Here is a 22,349-nt window from a genome sequence, read left to right as displayed (position 1 = left end):
CTTTAGAACTGTTCTCACTGGTGTCCCTGCTCCTATATGTCAGCCGCCCAATTGGCAGAAACAGAGGTACAGCCCTTGCAAGGAAGACGGTAGAGGCAAAGACAGGGACAGATTTGGAAGCTGGGCCACCATGTCCTGGCAGGCAGTGACCTCAACCCTCAGCCATCCTCCTCCCACACCACCATGGGGGTCTCCCCTTCTCATCCTACCTCAACCCAGGCACAGAGGAGCCTTTGTTCACTATCCTAAGTGGTTTTGTGGGTGTATCTGTTCTTTGGACTTTATCCCCTCAGCTCCTTCCAGGAGCTCTGCTGACTCCCTCTTAGCCTGCACCACTCCTTATTCTCAGGAATGTTTCTCTTATCTGTTTTCCAGACAAGGCAGCTGGCAGATTTACTCAGAATCTAAAGACTCATGTAATCTTGAGCAAGGTGGCTGGCAGGAGGGATTAGGATTCCCTTCTCTAAGCAGGGAAGAGGGTGGTTCCTAGAGAGCCAGGCACTCTATAAACTACCAATGAGTTGCTTTGACCACAAAAGCAGTTCAGCCTGGCCTTTGGTGAATGTCTTGGTGGGGTGTTTTTTGTTGTTGGTTTTTTTTTTTTTTTGGTTTTGTTTTGTTTTTAAGTAGAATTGTATCCCCCTTGGACCCACCACCGTAAGTTAGCTGCAAAATATACATTCCAATAGCTGAATGAGCTGACCTGTTGTATGGGGTTACTTAGTATTGTTCATTTAAATACTGGAGAATGTCTGTCAGATACAATGGTTTTCGTTGTAGCACAGTTGATGCTAAACTGTTCTGACAGTGAGTAGGCAATAGGTTCAGCAGCTTCTAAAGGAAAATGGCGGTTCGTATTAATAAAACCATGTCATCAGTGTCAAGAAGGGAGCATTCTCTACCAGTTACTATGCCTGGCAGCGTCCTCCCATTTACTTAACAGCTGTATCAAGTTATGTATGATGGAGCAATAATGCCAAATTAGGACACTACTCTTGTTTTATATACATTTAGAATTGGAATTTTGCCCTACCCATAAGGAAATCAAAATGTACACCAGGATTATAGAATTTAATAAGTAGATTCACTCAAAAGATAACCAAGTGCATTATTATTCTATGAACTGGAGATACAAAGATAAATAAGACATTGTCTGTGGAACAGACAGTACAAATAAGTATTACAACATTTTCACAAGGTTAGAAGATGGCTGTCAGGCATTGCTTTATTCCTGGTGTCAAGGATTTCTGAAATTTTATTAACTTAAATAGAAATGAAATTCAGTGATGGTATGATGATACATGGTCTTATGGGAACACCAATACATGATCGGACCAGAAAACAAAATCACCATAAAAAGCCATATTATTTTAATTGCAACATTTTTAAATAAAATAATAAAAGTAACATGCTTATTGTAAAAAATCACCCACAAGCCCATCACCTTATTATTCTTAACTATTTTTTTTTTCTGAATAAAGAGAGTAATACTGGTTAGTAGTACATCACTCCTAAAACCTGTTCATTCCTCATGTAAGAGATATTATTTCCTTAGAGCTAACTCAGAAAAAAGAATTTAAGAACAATGGCCTTCGTTTCATTTTTTTAAGCTTTAAGTGATAATAAAAGAGTTATTAGATCCCAATTTAGTAAATGGCTCAAATCTATAGAATTCACGTGACCCTTGAGTAACATGGGTTTGAACTGCACAGAGCCACTTATACAAACCTTTTTTAATAAATACAGTACAGTTCTGTAAATGTATTTTCTCTTATGACTTTCTAAATAATATTTTCTTCCCTCTAGCTTACTTTTTTTTTTTTTAAGATTTTATTTATTTATTTGACAGAGAGATAGGGGAGTACAAGTAGGCAAAACAGCAGGCAGAGGGAGAGGGAGAAGCAGGCTCCCTGCCGAGCAGGAAGCCCGATGCAGGGCTCTATCCGAGGACACTGGGATCGTGACCTGAACCGAAGGCAGCCGCTCATCCGACTGAGCCACCCAGGGGCCCCTTACCTCTAGCTTACTTTATTGTAAGCTAGTATGTAATACACATAACGTACAAAATATGCATTAATCAACTTTTATGTTATTGGTAAAGCTTCTGGTCAATAGTAAGTTTTGAAGAGTCAAAAGTTATACATAGATTTTCAATTATGTGGGAGGTCAGCACCCCTCATCCCCATGTTGTTCAAGGATCAGCTGCACTAAGAGATCATCATATGACTCTAGAGCTGAGGGAGACAAACTCTTACACTATTGGAGATTAGTTCCACTGTGGTTCCTTTCAGAGAAGCCTTCCATAAACAACACTTTTCTATATTCATATTCATCATTGGTTCATCAATTCAATCTGAAGTCTTTCACTGAAATCAATCATAACCACCTCTTTTCCCCCAAAGACAAACAGGTCATAAAATTATCTGAACTTAGTTAAGTCAGTGACTCATTCCAGGTAAGTCATTTGGAAAGTTCCTTTGCAAAATTAGCAGGATGTAGTGACTTCTCAGAGTATTTCTCGAACCTGATGAAATACTAAAGATCAATGTGAAATCTGAACAGACCAATTACTGGTATCAAAATTCAATCACAAATCAATAATTACCAAAAAATAAAAGTCCAAGACTGATGGCTTCACAGGTAAATTCTACCAAACATTTAAAGAAGAGTTAATACCTATTCTGCTCAAACTATTAAAACAAAAAAAAGAGGAAGGAAAGCTTCCAAATACATTCTACAACTCCATCATTACCTTGATACCAAAACCAGATAAGGAAACCACACACAAAAAAGAGAACTACAACCCAGTGTCCTTGATGAACACAAATGCAAAAATCCTCAACAAAATATGAGCAAAGTACATTCAAAAATATATTAAAGGATCATTCACCATAATCAAGTGGGACTTATCCCAGGGATGTAAGGATAGTCCAGTATTTCCAAATCAAGCAACATGATACACCACATCAACAAAATGAAAGATAAAAATCACATGATCATCTAGAGAGATGCAAAAAAAAAAAACATCTGACAAAATTCAACATGTATTCATGATAAAAACTCATTCATGACAAAAAGTGGGCTTGGAGGGAACATACTTCAGCATAATAAAAGCCACGTATGAAAAACCCACAGTTAATATCTTATTCAGTGAAGAAAAACTGAGAGGTTTTTCTCTAAAATCTGGAACAAGACAAAAATGTCCACTCTTACCACTTTTATTCAACACAGTATTGGAAGTCCTAACCACAGCAATCAGACAACAAAAAGAAATCAGAGGCATCCATATTTGTGAAGAAAAAGTTAAAATATCACGATCCACAGATGACATGATATTATACACAGAAAACTCTAAATAAAGACTCCACTAAAAAACTAACAGAAATAAATAAATTCAGTACAGTTGCAGGATACGAAATTAATAACCAGAAATCAGCAGTATCTCTATATACTAGTAATGAAGTTGCAAAAAGGGAAATTAGAACAATCTCATTTATAATTTTGTCAAAAATAATAAAATACCTAGGAATAAACTTAACCAAAGAGGTAAAAGATCTGTACTCTGAAAACTATAAAACATTGATGAAAGACACTGAAGATGATACAAATAAATGGAAAATTATTCCACGCTGGAATTGGATTGGAAGATTTAATATTGTCAAAACACCCATATTACCCAAAGCAATCTACAGATACAGTGCAATCCTGATAAAAATATCAACAGCATTTTTCAAAAACCACAAGTAATAATATTAAAATTTGTATGGAACCACAAAAGATCTGGAATAGCCACAGCAATCCTCAGAAAGAACAAAGCTGGAGGTATCACAAGTTCTGATCTCAAGATATACTACAAAGCTATAGTAATTACGACAGCATGGCACTGGCACAAAAACAGACACATAGATCAGAGAGCCCAGAAATATACTCGGGCTTTATGGTCAGTTAATCTATGACAAAGGAGGCAATAATATGCAATGGGGAAAAGACAGTCTCTTCAATAAATGGTGCTGGGAGAACTGGGCAGCTTCATGTAAAAGAATGAAACTGGACCATTTTCCAAACCATAAACAAAAATAAACCTAACGTGAATTAAAGACCTAAATATGCAACCTGAAACCATAAAAAAACTAGAAGAGAACAAAGGCAGTAGTTTCTCTGACACTGGCTGTAGTAACATTTTTCTAGATAGCTGTTCAGGCAAGGCAAACAAAAGCAAAAATAAACCATTGGGATTACATCAAAATAAAAAGCTTTTGCACAGGAATGGAAATCATTAATAAACCAAAAGGCAACCTACTGAAGATATTTGCAAATCATATATCAAATAAGGAGTTAATATCCAACATATATAAAGAAATTATACTCTCAACACCAAAAAAAAAACACCTAACCTGATTAAAAAATGGGCAGAGGACATAGACATTTTTCCCAAAGAAGACATACAGGTGCTCAACATCACCAATGATCATGGAAATACAAATCTAAACCATCAGGAGACATCACCTTATACCTGCCAAGATGGCTAAAATTAAAAAGACAAGAAATAACAAGTGTTGATGAAGATGTAGAATAAAGGAATCATACGCTGTTGGTGGGAATGCAAACTGGTGCAGCCACTTTGGAAAACAATGTGGAGGTTCCTCAAAAAATTAAAAACAGAAATACCATATTATCCAATAATTCCACTATTATGTATTTACCCAATGAAAACCTTAATTTGAAAGGACATATGTACCCCTATGTTTATTGCAGCATTATTTATAATAGCCAAGACACAGAAGCAATCTAAGAATCCATTGATGGGTAAGGGAGGTGTTTTGTGTATATATGTGTGTGTGTGTATATATATATATATATATATATATATATATATAAAATATACAATATTATATATATTATATATAATATACTTATATTAATATAGTGTGTGTTATATATTCTATATTATTTTATAAGTTTTATCTTATAATTATATATTTTATAATTATATATTATATAATATATAATACATAGTGTATATAAATATATATTTATAATCAGATAATATATATAATTTATTATATGAATTATTACATAAATTTATATATGATTAATATATTTATATACTTTATTTATATTTATAAAATATATATTTACATAAATATATGGAATATTATGCAGCCATAAATCAGGATGAGATCTTGCCATTTGCAACAACACAGATCTTGACATTTGCAACAATACAGATAGACCTAGAGGGTATTATGCTAAGTGAAATAAGTCAGATTGAAGAAAGACAAATATCATATAATTTCACTCATAACTAGAATTTTTAAAAAACGAATAAACAAATGAAAAGTAGAATCAGACCTATAAACACAGAGAACAAACTGATGGTTGGCAGAGGGAAGAGGGGTGGGGGGTTGGGCAAAATGGGTGAAGGGGAGTGGGAAATACAGACTCCCAGTTATGGAATGAAGAAGTCACAGGAATAGAAGGTACAGTATAAGGAACACCGTCCATGATATTGTAATAGCCTGTGATAGACGGTAGCTATGCTGGTGATGAGCACAGCATAATGCATAAGCTTGTTGAACCACTATGTTGTACATCTGAAACTAGTGTAACATTGTGCGTCAATTACACATAAGCAAAAAAATTAGGATAAAAATTTTTAAAAATCTATGCCAAAAAAATGAAAAATGCAGATTAATTTCTTTTTTTCCCCAATATCAAAAGAATGAGTACAAGCTTCTTAAAAAGAGCTTCTTCTCTGGATTAGCACCCCAAAATTTAACACCAGGTTTTTCTCTAGTTTACCACAATCTCTGACTTTGGCCAAATCATCTCTTTGTACCTAAGTTTTCTCACACAAATCATACCTACCACAAGAAGGTGATGAAAACCGAATCATAACTAAGGATTTAAGAGGATAAATAGGTTTAAATTTTTAGGGGGAAAAAAAAAGCTATGGATACCGAATTCCTTTAAGATAGCAAAGGCATCATAAATGACTGTCCCTTCACATCTTTGACCTGTAATTTCTTCACCTCTAAAATGAAGGATTGAGTTAAACAATATCTTGGGTTTCACACAGTGGCAAAATCCTATCACCATGTTGTTTCTATTATCATGAGAATTATGCCCAGAAAGGTAAGAAAGAAAACAGCAGACCACCAACATAAATAGTATATCCATGATAAACATTTCTAAAACACTTCCAATTTAGCTTCTTCATAAGGAAATGAAATCCCAAGGGGGTTTAGCTGGTGCTGAAAGGGTTCTCTGAAACCTACCTTCTGACTCAGGCACAAAGTCAAGGAATTAAAGCAGGTAGAACCACAACAAAGTGGGCATGATGGCAGAGGGACTCATTCAGAGTAGACTGGAAAGGAATTTGCTATTTCCTCCATTCTGGTTTTGTTCCAACCAACAGACAAACTGTACTTAATAACGCAATATCCAAGCAAACACAGCACTAGGCATCCCTCTAGGCCATTTATAATGCTTCTTGGGTGGCTGAAGGCCCCCTGCTTCCAGTGTAGTTTGAGGTGTGTACTAATGGCTTCATACAATGAAGTATCTTAATGGCATATTTACTGAAGCACTTAATCTACTCTTGGGGGTGAAGAGATCAAGTACATCCCTGTTAAAGCACCGAAGCTTGTTAGAGAGAGTATAATGACTGTTGCAGGCTACAGTCCACAGATTCACCCTGTGGTTTGCTGATAACCTCTACTTGTCAAGAGTTATAATTTGTCACCAGGCATTTTGAATTAGAACCCAAGACATTTCATCAATACCAGTCAATCCACGCCCAGCAAAGAAAGCAATAGTGTCAAGCCAAGGATCTCACTTAACAAGCTGGCCATAAACCTGTCATGCGTTGCTTTTACTTAGTTTTCCTTCTTTTGCTGCTTTCCAAGCCAAAGCCCACCAAATACTCGGGGTTAAACAGAATCACTCTGAGCTGAGAGAAATCCCCACAGACTTCCCCACCACCCATCTGTGTAACCTGGGAGAGAACTGGCAAGCCCATATGGCTTTGGCTTATTTGTCTGTTAAATAAAGACATTTAACAAAGTAATTTTGAGAGCTAACATTCCATAATCTTATCTCACTTTGGCTTTCAGTGACTTGTAGTTTAAGGAACTCCGAGTAAAGCCAAATTTCTAATTTTTGCCTTGAGGAAATTTGATTTTTTCCTTTTTTTCTAAAATAAAATCTCTGTGATACAAGAAAAGCTGAAGGCATCTATTTTAGCTTTACTCCTTTAGGGGAGTATTTAAAGAATGAAACCAGGAATGGCTGCTATTTAAAGAAGCAGTCATAAAAAGAAAAGAAGATAAAAGTTATGATTTAGAAGAAGATTGTCTTCAATGAAAGAATGTCCCATATGAGTGTATCTTCTTTTTTAAAGCTATCTATTTAGGTATAAATATCATGCCAGCATCCCTGTGTTATAAACCAGCTCACAAAAGAAGGGACCCTGTAAATGAACTATTTTTATTGCAGTTAAGGAGTTTAAAAGAAAAAAAAAAAACAGCTGTGGAAAGGATCTAGGAGTTGAAAATCACTCCTATGTACTACCCAAGGGAAAATATGTAAGATTAAAACTATAGTCAGCTTCACTGCTGGATACCTAATTACTAATCATATAATTACTAACCATGTAATTCCCAGCATTTCCAGTGCAAGCAGCAGAAAGAAGATTAAAATGTTCTTAAATGTGGGCCTACGGAGCTGAAAAGAAATCCAATATAAAGGCCAGATACTCATTCCAGTTTTCTCTATAAACAATGACATAAAAAATAACACATTCAGTCAATAATTTCTAGGTCAGGGAAAGAAGGGGCAGTATATAAGACATCTGGTTTTGTAACGAGGGTATGATGTTGAAAGAGCAGATTCTGGAACCAAGCTGAGTGACTCACCTCTTCGTCTGAAACGGACAGAATACTTCAGCTAAGTCATACAGAAGGAACTGAATCCCTCCTCCAGGAAGTGGCCTACTCTTAGGCTATAGTAGGATTAGACTCGTTATTTCTACATTCCTTCAAGTCTCTTTTTTTCACTGATTCCTGGAACTTTCAAAGACTTATCCAAATGAAACATATGCCCAGTCTGAGGGCAACTCCACCACAGAAAAAGCCTCCCATCACCCACAGTTCCATCTCGCCTCAATCAGTTTATTCAAGATTCTGGCCTTTCAGGTTTCTGAGCTCAAATTTTCATCTCAACTACTCCACCTCCCAGAAATACCTAATGGACTATTAAAGAATTGGCAAAGAGTAAAAGAAATATTTCATAACTGGTATTTTTATTTTGGTTAGAAAAATTCACAGGTTATTTTAATTCACTGCTATCGTTCTCAGCCCATTTTAGAAGAGCAGTTAGGGCTGGAATTTTTTTACTTAGCTTTTCTCTGGACTACCTGCAAATCATTAAAAATGTATCCCCAGTTGGTCCCACAGTTAATTAACTGTTCTTTGCAAAATCCATCTGTAAAGATTCAGTATAAAACGCATTTTATTTCCCATTCTGCTTGTGATCCTAAGTTATTTGGTGCCTCTGTTTAGGCTAATCTTGACCTAATTCTCATAAAAATAAACACAATGATGTTAGAGTTCATAACCTCTGGGAATCACAGTCGCATTCTTGGGGCTAACACTACTCTTGCGGTATGACACAAGAAAATACAGAGAACCCGAGTTCTAGGAAGAAGTGACTTGAATTGTGTGCAGCCACACCATGTTCTCACTAAATGAAGAAGGTGTTTAAATCTTGGAATTCTGTATCATGTTGAAATGTTCTTTGATGTTGGCATTTATTACATGCTTACCACCCAGTGGCAGTAAGTTAAATGTGTGTTTAGTGATAAGGCTTCCCCCAACTCCATTCACACTTGATCCTGCACTTCTGAGACCCAGAACATACACAGGAGGAGAAAGTCAGTTAACGGAAGCAGACTGAGCATTTATTAACTACTAATTGTCTGTCTGATGGACAGTGATAATCCTAACGATTCCATAAAGGTTCAAAAAGTTAATATCAATAATATGAAAACCTAAAAATGCACATTAAAATAGAACCTTTTCATTGGCATTTGGTTAAGGAATGATTTGAAATAAGGCAAGAGCACTAGATTAAGAGTCAGAAGACCTAGGTCCCGGGGTGCCACCTGCCTTACCTGCCTGCCAAGGTTGCTTTAAGCATCTAAATGAGGCAGTGGCCATGAATGACCCTTATAAACAATAAAGTGCTTTAGAAAATATTTGAATAATTCATTTCCCTCTTATGTGTGCAGAAAATGAAATACATTTTTAAAAGAAACTTTTATCAAAAAGTTTCAAAAGGACTGTAAAAGATTCCCAGTAAAATTTTCTGCCGTTCTGCTGTTCTTATCAGAAACATAAGGGAAGGGGTAGCAAGGTAGCCACTGCCCAAGGGATCAGAGAACAGAGAGCTCAAAATCTGACATGAGGAAGAGCACTGAAAATACTTGAATCTTTCTAAGAAAGTTTAAAGAAAATAGATTCACAGTTTTCCACAAGACCTAATTTCAATTTAATTACTGAATTTTTAACTACAAAGCAGCAAAATATTCACACAAGCAGAGCTATTTATTGGCCACCTTGGGGCACTTGTCCTTAGATTGGCCCCTTCTCACATCTTTACAACGTTTTTGGACACCTGTGAAATTCTGAAGGCAAAAGAAAATGTCTGCTCATATCCCTGTTCATGCCTTGGGGTCCTATGACCTAATGTTATTATTAATTTATTAATAATTATTAACTTATTAATGATTCTTATATTCATAGTGGGATTTAGAGTAGACCACATTTAGATGACAATGGATATATGAAGTATTATTTTAATTGAGATTATACTAACTTATTTATGATTTATTGTGAATCCAACGAAGGGCCCTAAAGGTCTACATGCCTCTGGCCCAGAATTCCTTAAAGGAGGCCACAATAATTAAACACAAGCCTCAGTATGACCTAGAAACAGTAGTTCAAGACAAAGTTTGGAGATATGTGAGTTTCTCTAAGAAAGACTGGGGGAAAGAGATCCCTTGCTCTTTACAAGGCTCAGTTTAAATTAAACCACATTGATTTATTCTCAAAGTTGTAAAGTCACAACATTATAATGCAAGCCCCTTATTTTGTAAGAAGTCATAGACAAAAATGTAAGTGAATACTTTTCTCTCTATTGAATCAATCTCTCCTGCTTTCCATCTCTCTGTCCCCCCAGCCCTCCCCTCCATTCTTCCTTCTTTTTCTTTTTCTAAAAAGCAATGGCCTTGGTCTATAAAGAGAAAGGAAGCAATACGGCCCAGTCACCTTTCCATATTTCTTTATCCTGTGTCCCCATCCTGCCCTGCCCCTTCTCCTCACAGTAGTGATGTGAGAGGGAAGGTTTTATTTGTTTAGGTCAAAGGTGAGACTCCAAGGACAATACTGTCCTTTTAATAGTCTTTGGTATGACAGAAAACATAAAACCAGAGGCTGCATACCTCTCTTATCCACACATACCATCAACATCAATAGGTACTCCACCACAGCCTCAGGCAGCTGATTCTAACAGGCATTCTACCCTCTAACCACTCCTGCATCCTGATGACCCAGCTGGCCTTCGACTGCTCATCCATTCCTTCTACTTCCCTCTTCTCTACTGTTTCTAAATACAAATCAGCTAAACCCTACATTTCATCACAGCCACATGAAAGTTTCTGATGCTTAAGTAATATTAAATTATTGATTATCGCAAGGTGGTATCAACACTAGATAATATTGTATGGACAGAGACAGAGAAAGGAAGAAAAGTTACTTCAGCAAACATTCAACTTCATCATTTAGTTGCTTGTGATTTAGTCAAAGCAATCAGTTTCCTTCATTCTAAGAAGGGGAGAATAAGAACTATGAAATTATTACAAGGGTTGAATATATGATATATATGATATTTATGATAATACATAAAGAATGCCTCCAAATGACTGGCACAAAGAGAGCACTCGGTAAGTGTTCACTGTTTTTCCTGTCGCTGTGAGGACAGGAGAGAGTTTGTGAAAGGCAGCAAGGAGAACACCAGGCCTCAGGAAACCTCTGAAAGAATCCGGACGCTTCTGCATGCCAGCCCTTCCTTCCTTTCATATTTCAGTACTAAAGATGTGAGTGATCAAGATCACTCAATAGCAACGCTTGCAATGAATGTGAACAAAGAAAATGAGTGGAGATTTTGACTGTGAAAATACTTAAAAGGGCCTTTTTTAAGCATAGAAGATGATTCATATTTAACCTGTGGCCATTCTGGATAATGCTAGAATTACTCCCCAAGTTGGAAGTAGCATAATCACTCAGACCGTCATATAACACTCTTAACAGGTGTGGGGAAACAAAGTCTAATGTGGAAATAACTAAATGTGAACAGTAGTTGAATAAGGAAATTGTTAGTTCCTTATTGTTAATAAGGAAATTATTCTTTAATCATAATTTTTTCACTTGACAAATACATATGCAATGACAAATGCCCCACGTAGCTTCTGTCATGTGAAATTAAGGATACGGTACAATTTCATTATGATGATAATTCCCTTTACAAACATTTTTACTATGAAGCATTTCATGTTTTTAAAATGTAGAGAATATAATAAACTTTTGGGCATATACAACTCAGCTTAAGAAATAAAACATTACAAATGTAACTGAAACCTCTCCTAATGATCTCATTCCTAATTCCTCTTTCCCCTAGACCCTAAGGTACTCACCATACTGAATTTGGTTTTATTTAGATACAGGGGATGCATTCTCAAGGTTGCTTTCTCAGACCAAGATAAAAGGCTAGTCTTCTACCAATATTTAGAGTTAATTATTCCCCTTGTGCCTCTGAGTAGAATTTATAATGTGGCAAGTTCTAGCAAGATCATAATTTTAAATTAAATTTTTAAAAAAAGGGAAAATAGGGGTGCCTGGGTGGCTCAGTGGGTTAAAGTCTCTGCCTTTGGCTCAGGTCATGATCCCAGGGTCCTGGGATTGAGCCCGGCATTGGGCTCTCTGCTCAGCGGGGAGCCTGCTTCCTCCTCTCTCTGCCTTCCTCTCTGCCTACTTGTGATCTCTGTCAAATAAATAAATAAAATCTTAAAAAAAAAAAGGGGAAATACATCCCCATTTTAAGGCCACTCCAACTATGAAATCCAATGTCCTTAAAAAAAATAAAATCAAAGATATCTGGAAATATATGGAGAAAAAAACTCTATAGATGTGGAAAGAATTCAAGATTTGAGGAATATTGAAGAAATCCTCAATTGAAGAAAGAATTCAAGATTGAGGTATATTGAAGCAACTAAAAACGGGACTGAGTAGGCTACTCAATACAAATGAGTAGGCTACTCTGCATTTGCCTTAATGATGGGTGGTGAGTAATAGTTACAACTTAGGAATTTGGCTTTTAAGGTAATGCAAAGGACAGGAGATGAGAACTTGGCTCTTGCAATGTGGAAAATTGAAATGAAGATCCCTGCATAAAACTAGAATGGCCAAAATCATAGTTGGGGCAAGAAAAAAATCTACCTACCAAAGCAAAAGAAGACAATAGACAATAGGGAAACTGGTTTGTCTGTGCTGGAGTAAAATAAACCCCTTGGGAATGTATAATCTTGGCCTGCACAACAAAAAGAGAACTGAATTTGTCACATTTGGTGAAAGCCACAAGTCAAAAAATTATGAAGAACTAAGTCCTACGCCAAGGATCTCCAATGAGTACACATAGAAGTAAATCCAAAACTATTTTAGAACACTCTAACGCAAGTTGCACAGGAATTTTATAGATAAATTCATAACCCAAGATTTAAGGCAAAAGAGAAAATAAAAATAATAGATTAAAAACCCAAGAAATTAACACAATAGAAATGTCTGCTAGAGACTATAGATAATCATGACTAGAAGAATTATCATATATTTTAACTAATTAGTCTAAAATTCCCTAAAATTCTAATAACTAACACAAATCTGCATTTCTTAACATATACAAAAATGAAAAATGGATGAGTAGCCATTCAGGAAAGATTAATAATTGCATTTTGGGGGAAGATCAGGGCAAACTCAGAAACAGGAAATATTTGCCACTGGATTACTTTGGCACCACGTAGGAATATAAAGTTGTAGATGCACTTAATAGTTAGCTATTGTAGGGTAACATGGCCTCCTTTTGGAAATGTGCAAACCCAGGCTCTTTTGTCAAAAGTATCTGCAAAGGGGTGCCTGGGTGGCTCAGTGGGTTAAGCCTCTGCCTTCGGCTCAGGTCATGATCTCAGGGTCCTAGGATCAAGCCGGGCATCTGGCTCTCTGCTCAGCAGGGAGTCTGCTTCCCCCCGCAACCCTCCACTGCCTGCCTCTCTGCCTACTTGTGATCTCTGTCAAATAAATAAATAAAAACTTAAAAAAAAAAAATATCTGCAAAAGCATTGATATGGGGCAAGCACCTATATAGGATCTGATCTGGAGGATCCTGGACTACACATCAAAGTGAACACAGTAGTTTGAAAAGTTGGACAAGGTGGTGGTGAAGAAAAATGTCATACTCATCTTTAAATTTTCTCCTATATTTAACTCTTTGTAATTTAACTTTATAAATTCATATAAAAATTTAACTTTATAAATTAATAATCAATATAGTCACCATGTCTCCTTACCTAATTTATTATTCTGAGACCCCATATAATAGATAACTATAAAAACATCTCAGCATGATATGTTTGTTCATTATCTTTTACCTAAGTTTCCTCCCAGCCACATGTAAGCAAACAAAGAATTCTGCCTATTTTATATTTCTAGTCATTTCTTGCCACTTCTACTGTCATATTCCTATCTGGTCCCTCATCATATTTCACCTGAGCTTTTCATTTGGTCATCAAATATTTCACTGCAAACTTACTATGTATCAAGCTCTGTTGTTCCAGATGCTACATTACTAAGATGCTTTCAGAACCTATCATTATTGCCTCCAATGCTTCCTGCTCCAGTTAAATCTTACTGATTTAACCTTCTTAAAACATATATCACTCACCTATATATTCAAAACTCTTCAAGAATTCCCTGAAAGAAGATACAGGCCAAACTTTTTACCTGGACCTCCAAAATCTGGCCCAAAATTACCTTTCTAAAGTTTTCTCTTGGGGTGCCTGGGTGGCTCAGTGGGTTAAAGCCTCTGCCTTCAGCTCGGGTTATGGTATCGGGGTCCTGGGATTGAGCCCCCGATTGGGCTCTCTGCTCAGCAGGGAGCCTGTTTCTCCCCCACCCCCGCCTGCCTCTCTGTCTACTTGTGATCTCTCTCTCTGTCAAATAAATAAATAAAATCTTTAAAAAAAATAAATAAAGTTTTCTCTCACCTCTCTCCTAGATGTTTACTTGCATTGGTTTGAGAAGCAATATCTTCCACTGGTTCTTTCACTGCTTCTTGGCCTTTTGGCTAAGAGCAAGTGAGAAGCAGTATCCTTTTTTTAAGTGGGGCTCGAACTCACAACCCTGTGATCAACAGTCACATGCTCTTCCAACTGAGCCAGCCAGGTACCCTGAGAAGCAATATCTTCCAAATAAGCCATAGAGATTTCTTCCTTCCAGAAAGCCAAACTGAGTAAAAAAACAAAACCCAACTATAGTCAATTTACAGAAAACATATAAGAAATATAACGATATGAAATGGTCAAAAATAAATTTTATTTGTAAATTTATTTTTAAGATTTTATTTATTCGACAGAGAGATAGCACAAGTAAGCAGAGCAGCTGGCAGAGGGAGAAGGAGAAGCAGGCTTTCCACTGAGCAGGGAGCCTGATGCAGGGCTTGATCCCAGGACCCTGGGATCATGACCTGAGTGAGCCAAAGGCAGATGCTTAACCAACTGAGCCACCCAGGCACCCCAATGGTCAAAAATAAAAGAATGGAAAAAGATGTAACATTCAACACTAATCAAAAGAAAACTGGTATAGCTTTATTAAATCAGAAAAGTAGTATTTATGGCAAAAAATAAATTACTAAAGACAAAGAAGTACATTCATTATAAATGGTTTGATTCATCAGAAAGATACAATAATTCTAAGTGTGTATGTACTTTATAACATAGTAGCTTCAATATATATAAAGAGAAAATTGACAAAATTATAAAGAAAAGGAGACAAAGCCACAATCATGTGGAAGATTCTCATACAACTTTCTTATTAACTGACAGAATGAGAAGACAAAATATTAGACAATATAATTAATAAACCTGATCTAATTAACATATATGGAGCACTGCAACCAAAAACTATGGAATACATACTGAGCCTGGGTGGATCAGTCAGTTGAGCATTGAACTCCTGATTTCAGCTCAGGTCATGATCTCAGAGTCGTGGGACTGAACCCCTCATCAGCCTCCACGTTCTGCAGGGAGTCTGCTTGAGATTCTCTCTCTCCCACTTGCCCTCCCCCACTAAAATAAATAAATAAATCTTTTAAAAAAAGATACTTGGAAAATCCCCATATATTTGTAAAGAAAATTATGAAATGTACTTCTAAATAACCCATGGGTCAAAGAGAAACATTCTAATAGATAATAGATATCACTCTAACTGGATGCTAGTGGATAATTACATATCAACACATATAAGATCAACCAGATCTGTACTTAAAGGGTAATTTACTGCTCTAAGTGCATATTTAAGAAAAACCTGGAATTCAGTAATCTAAGTATGCATCTCAAAAACAGAAAAAGAAGGCAAATTAAGCCCAAAGAAAATAATAAAGAACAGAAAGTAATGAAATAGAATACATGCATTAGAAAGGATAAAGCCAAAGTTTTTTCTTAGAAAATATGAAGAGAATTGATACATTTTTGCTGAGACTCATGAAAAAGAAAAAAGACATTGCAAAACACCAATATCAGGAATGGTGAGAGATCTAATAATACAGATCCTACAGACACTATAACAAATCATAAATTGACAATATGAATAACTTTATGCCAATAAATCTGAAATGTATATGAAATGGATAAAGTGCGAGAAAAATACAAAATTACCAAAACTCACACAAGAGGAAGTACAAAAATCTACATAATTCATCTATTTAGAATTAGAAATCAAACCTATAATTATGTCTTCACAATGAATTTTGCATCATTTAAGGAATTATTATTCTAAGCTCATACAAATTCTTCAAGAAGACAAATAAACAAAAACTTTCAATTTTATGTAGCCAAAGTAATTCCAATACCAAAACATGAAAAGGACAATATTATAGGCTAATCTCACTCATGATGCAAAAACCATTGGTGCACATGGATGAAAAACTTCTAAATTAATTTTTACCAAACCAAGTTTAGTGATTCATAACAAAAGACAATGCCTATAGTCAAGTTGGATTTACTCCAGAAAGATGGTTATTCAACATGTAAAAATCAACCAGTATAATTCAACATAAGAAGAAAAAAGAAAAAAACCACATGGTTATTTCAATAGGTGCAAGAAAGCTCTTAATATCCTCAGTATTCATTCATGATTATAAAACAAACAAATGATTTTGGTAAACTAGAAATAGAAAAGACTAGCATTAGTTTTATTAAGGGTTTCTTGAAAAAAACCTAAAACCTAAGCAAATATCATAAAGAACAGTGAAATCTTAAAGCTTTCTCACTGGGATCAGAAACAAGGTAAGAATGACTGCTTTCAATGTTCAATTTAACACCTCAGACTTCTACTTCATACATTACTGGAGGCATAATTACTATAATAAGAAATATAAATTAAAAATATAAGGAAAAGAAAAGAAGAAATTGGCATCATTTAGAGATATTAAAAAATCCAAAAGAATCTACAGAAAAATGATTTTAATTAAGAGGGAAGTTAGAAAGTTGCTGATTATTAAATAAATTTATAAAAATCAATTTTACTTTGGGGCGCCTGGGTGGCTCAGTGGGTTAAACCTCTGCCTTTGGCTCAGGTCATGATCCCGGGTCCTAGGATAGAGCCCTGCATCGGGCTCTCCACTCAGCAGGGAGCCTGCTTCCTCGTCTCTCTCTGCCTGCCTCTCTGCCTACTTGTGCTCGTCTGTCAAATAAATAAATAAAAATTAAAAAAAAAAATCAATTTTATTTCAATTTACCAAAATAAACTTAAGTATCAATTAGAATAGCATCAAAAATATCAAATTCCTAGGAATAACTCCATAAAAAATATACAAGATGTTTCCCAAGAAAACTATAAAACACTATTGAAAGACATTAAAGTCTCAAACAAAAAAAAAAAAATAAAATAAAAAAAATAAAGTCTCAAACAAATGGAGTCTTCTGTAAATTAGAAGATTCAATATTGAAAAGTGTTCTCATTGATCTATAGATTCAAAACAATCCCAATAAAAATTCTATAGTGTGTATGTGTATGTGTAAGCTGGTAAGTTGAATATAAAATGTATACAGCAATGAAAAAGGCCAAGAATAGTTGAAACAGTTAGAAAAGAACAAGCCAAAAGAATCTGACCTACTTGATGTCCAAACATTATTACAAATCAACAGTAATATAGACAGTGTTATTCTGATACAAGAACAGACAAACTGAAAAGAACAGGCAGCGCAAAAACCTGCCACACACAAATGGATACTTGAGTTAATGCAAAGGTGGCATTGCAGACCAATAGGAAAAGATAGTCTTCAACAAATACTGAGTCATTTGGATATCTACATAGGGAAGAAAAAAATAAATTTAACTACCGTTATCTAAGGTGGATTGCAGATCTAAATCTGCACAACAAAGCAACTAAAGCTTTTAAAAGATAATGTAAGAGAACATCTTTATGATATTCAAGTCAGAAAAGATTTCTTAGGGGCACCTGGGTGGCTCAGTGGGTTAAAGCCTCTGCCTTTGGCTCAGGTCATGATTCCAGGGTCCTGGGATCCAGCCCCACATCAAGCTCTCTTCTCAGCAGGGAGCCTGCTTCCCTTCCTCTCTCTCTGCCTGCCTCTCTGCCTACTTGTGATCTCTCTCTGTCAAATAAATAAATAAAATCTTTAAAAGAAAAGAAAAGAAAAGAAAAGATTTCTTAGCACACAAAAGACACGAAACATCATGGAAAAGATAATTGGTTTGCACTTACAATAAGAATTTCTATTCATTAAAATATCCAACTTTTAAGAGAATGGAAAGGCAAACCACAGCGTGGGAGAAGGCAGTTACATCACTGGTAACTATCAAAGGGTTTATATCCAGAATGTCTGAAGAACATTTATAAATCACTAAGAAAAATTAAGACAATTTTTAAAAAGATGAACAAAAGACTAGAATACTTCACAAAAGAGGCTATCCAAATGTCAACAAACATGAAAAGTAGCTTGACATCATTAGTTTTAATGGAAAGGAAAATCAAAACTATGATAACATTATACTCACCAAGGTGACTAAAATTAAAAAGACCAACAATATTCAAGTTTGGTGAGTACATGGAGTAACAGCGATTCAGATGCCCTGCTGTCAAAACATGAATGGGTACATCTACTTTGGAAATCGATTTGGCATTATCTACAAAAAGTGAGCATACATGTACCCTTTGAGAGAGATATTCGACTCCTATACATGCATCTAAAAGAAACGCACATGCAATATAAGTCAAAAGACAAGCACTAGAATTCCAACACAGTATTATCGTAACAGTCTGAAACTAAAAACTTCAATAACCAACAGTAGGGTGGATAAATAAATTATGGTGTATTTCTATAATAAAATACTACATATATAGCAGGAAAAATGAATAAACTATAGCTACAAGCAGTAACATGGATATATACTACAAAAATCATGCTAGGTAAAAGAAAACCAACACAAAAGATATTTTACCTTTGTATATACATATATACATAATTTATATTACATTTAACATAGGTGAAACTCAGCTGTACCTATTAATCAGGGTAGAGACTAATCTTGGAGAGGAGGAGAAGAGTGGTAGAGAGGGGACACAGAGAGAGCTTCCAGGGTACTGAGGTGTTTTTAATCTTAGGCATGTACACAGGTGTCCACCTTGATCTAATTCACTGAGCTGTTGTTTGGTGCACTTTACTGTATATACATTATGCTTCATACACACAATTTAAAAGGAAAAAGTCTAAAAAAAAAAAAAACCTGAAAAAAATCAGCCAAAGATTATCGTAGATAGAACTTCGGTGCTCATCTAATTCCTATGCAACCAAGTTATTTCCTTCTAGCTTGCAAATAACAAAGAAAAATGTTCACATGCAGAACCTTCCCATTAAAATAATATTTCCTGGGGAGCTTGGGTGGCTCAGTGGGTTGAGCCTCTTTCTTCTCCTCAGGTCATGGTCTCAGGCTCCTGGGATAGAGCCCCGCATTGGGTTCTCTGCTTGGCGGGGAGCCTGCTACCCTCTCCCCCTCTGCCTGCCTCTCTGCCTACTTGGGATCTCTATCAAATAAATGAACAAAATCTTTAAAAATAATAATATTTCCTCTTGTTATATTTCTAGCTACAGAGTATATGCAAAATTATTACTATTTTTTAAAACAAGACACTGCTTACATTGTTTCTTCATATCACTAGTATATCTCATGCTTCAGCTGACATATCTTTAAAAAGAATTATACTGCGAATAATACTATTTCAAAGCCTTCTTTAGTTTTAAATAAGGCTTTCTTATTTTGAACCCAAAAGTAATTAGAAGACAAGCACAAATTGGACCCAAAGGAATGAAGTTGTGTTCCTACTGATGATGATTCTGTTTAAAAACACAACATGCCATATTCCAAGAACTCAAATATTTTTGTAATGGCCACTGGAGAGCCTTATTTGGAGCTGTGTATGATTTCTGATGGTTTTGCTTACAAGTATATTATCTAAGAATTCCGTTTATTAACTAAATCTCTGGAAGGGAAGAGGGAACCTGGAACAATGGATCCAAATTGGGTGGACATTTCAATGATTCCACAAGTATCAATCTCTAAGGAATGCCCTTTGGAAAAACACAGATTTCCACCCGATTTTTTTTTACCCTAGGCAAACTTCTGATAACCTTCTCCATGGTTCAATTTTAGATAATATTAGATAATCTTAGAGAAATATTGAACATTTTAATTTATATGAAACTCTTTCAAAAACTAGGGTTCTTATTCCACAGTCTCCATTACAATTTATAATGGTAGTGGGTGTTAGGCTAACCATATTGCTTCTTTTCTTCTCTGAAGTTTTAATATAGTATTAAATGTAAGAATTATATAAGGGTATGGATATAAAACTATAAGAGTAAGATTAAACTTTAACCACATCCTACCCTACCTTTTTTCCATCTTGTAACTTAAAGATGTTACAGATTACTCAGGTTAGCACCCCACTGTACTACAGTATGAAAATAACCTCCTGACTCTTCCACAAATTTGTAATTTTCCATGCCTAAAATGCCTCCCTGTTTCATCTCTCTCTACTTTAATCTGCATGTTTTGGAATGAGAGTGTAAATTTAGGAATACTCTTTCCCCACTCCTGATGATTCCCAAGAAGAAGGAAGTTCAATTCCTTTACTCTGGACCTCTCTCCAGAGCCTGTCACCCTGGCCCCAAAGGTTAACAGCTTATCTGTAAATATACAAAGAACAATTGAGAATATATAGTTTTGTTCCATCCTCTTCCTTTTTAGAAAGCATCCTGCCCCATTCAGTGTGCGGCCAGCCATGACATGAATCTTAGGGATTCATTATTAGAAACCCAAACTAGCTAAGACTACAAAAGACATCCACCAGCCTTCAGGAAAGAAGGTAATTATTTCAGCTTTCATCTTCACTATTTGTTTCTCAGCTTGTACAGAATCAAGGAAGGAAGCCTCTTCAGACAACCTCCTATACATGATTGTCTATCTCTTCTATAAGAACTTACAAGTACACTAGAAATTGGTGATACCTGGTTTACTCAATACTACTTCATACTGAGGATGTGTCAATGTCTCTGTGTATCCCTAGCCAACATCAGCTAGACCATAAGTTTCTTCTGAATAAGAAACAAGTTTTCTCCTTTGTATTCTATGCGAGATTTAAGGCAGTCAATAGTACATGTTGACTGTTCGAAAAAAGATGCAAAATTTTTCTCCTGGGAACTGTAAGTAATATAATTGATCACAGCATTGTAAACATCTTTTTTTTTTGTTTGATAGGAATGAGCAATCAAGTATCCATAATAATTTTAAAATGACACTGTGGATTATTCGAAGTAAATCTTTATAAAATGTATGCTTTCCTGCCTTAGTATATATCCCAAGCCAATTGGCACAGTATTACTAACTTGATCAATTGTCATTAGAGATAGTCTAGAACAGGAACTTCTACTCAGTGGATCAAAAGAGAGAAGGCTTACTCATAGTGGCCTGAGAGAACAACATTGAAAAGAGGCAAGTTTGGAGCTAGCAAAATAGTGCTTATCATAAAATTCTGAAGGGGCAAGACAGGACACCAACAAGAAGCAGCAGCTACCAGCAACTAAGGGATTCAGACCTAGATCAGGAGTAATAAAGGATCTAGTAGACTGGCTTAGAACTAGTTAAACATGGTAAGTGCGCTGGAGCTTCTCTTCTAGCTTGATACTCACTTCCTGCTTCTGGAATTGTGTGTCTTAAAGAACTTACAGGGCTGTTCATCTACTCCAGCTTACAACACTGGAAAGTTCTATCAAGTATGTTTTCTTGTTTTGCTAAGGTTGAAAAATGCAAGAAATAAGAGTCTTGATATCTTGCATGGGCTCAAAAGGACAATGTAGTTAATAACTAAAAAGGTTGTCTTAGCCCCCACCCACTATAACAGAATTTACAGAATTTAGAGGGTCCTGCTACTTTGTGTGGGAAAATTCTACATAAATGCTATCATGGCAAGGTATAAGTATATGGTAGATAATAAAAAGCAGATGGTTCTCAGGTTACCATACAGGCAGTGTTGCAGAACTAGTGGTTATCTTCCAAAGTCCAGCAGAAGTCTCGGGGAAAGAGGGAAAAACAGCCACTTCTTCCCCACAGATTTCTCGGATCAAACCACATGAACCAAAGACAAAATAACAAAACCAGCTACTCTTGTTGAATACTGCTATTTGCCACACCCTGTGCTAAGGGCTTCCATTCATTATCTCACTTAATCCTCTGAGGTGAGTGCTGCTATGATTTCCAGTTTGTAGATGAGGATGCTGAGTCTTAGACAGACTGTGTGTAGCAGATACTGCTTACTGTCTACCTCATATCTATTCTCCCCTATTCCTCAAAGAGAGAATAGTGTTCGTAGTTTAGGGTTTTTTTAGGGAGATGATGTGTTTTGCCCTAGAAAATAGCTGTTTGCCTAAGGCAACAATGACAATCACA

At 35.8% G+C, this 22,349-nt stretch overlaps 1 protein-coding gene across 2 annotated transcripts in view; it reads right to left on the bottom strand.

Annotated features, from left to right (window-relative positions):
* ANAPC10 (anaphase promoting complex subunit 10) overlaps positions 1-22,349 on the bottom strand; it is a 285,652-nt gene that overhangs the window by 150,770 nt on the left and 112,533 nt on the right. The window lies entirely within an intron of this gene.

Source organism: Lontra canadensis, unplaced genomic scaffold, assembly GCF_010015895.1.
Source record: "Lontra canadensis isolate GAN:19392208 unplaced genomic scaffold, GSC_riverotter_1.0 scaffold10, whole genome shotgun sequence".
Lineage (NCBI taxonomy): Eukaryota > Metazoa > Chordata > Mammalia > Carnivora > Mustelidae > Lontra > Lontra canadensis.
This window is presented reverse-complemented; position numbering and strand designations above follow the sequence as displayed.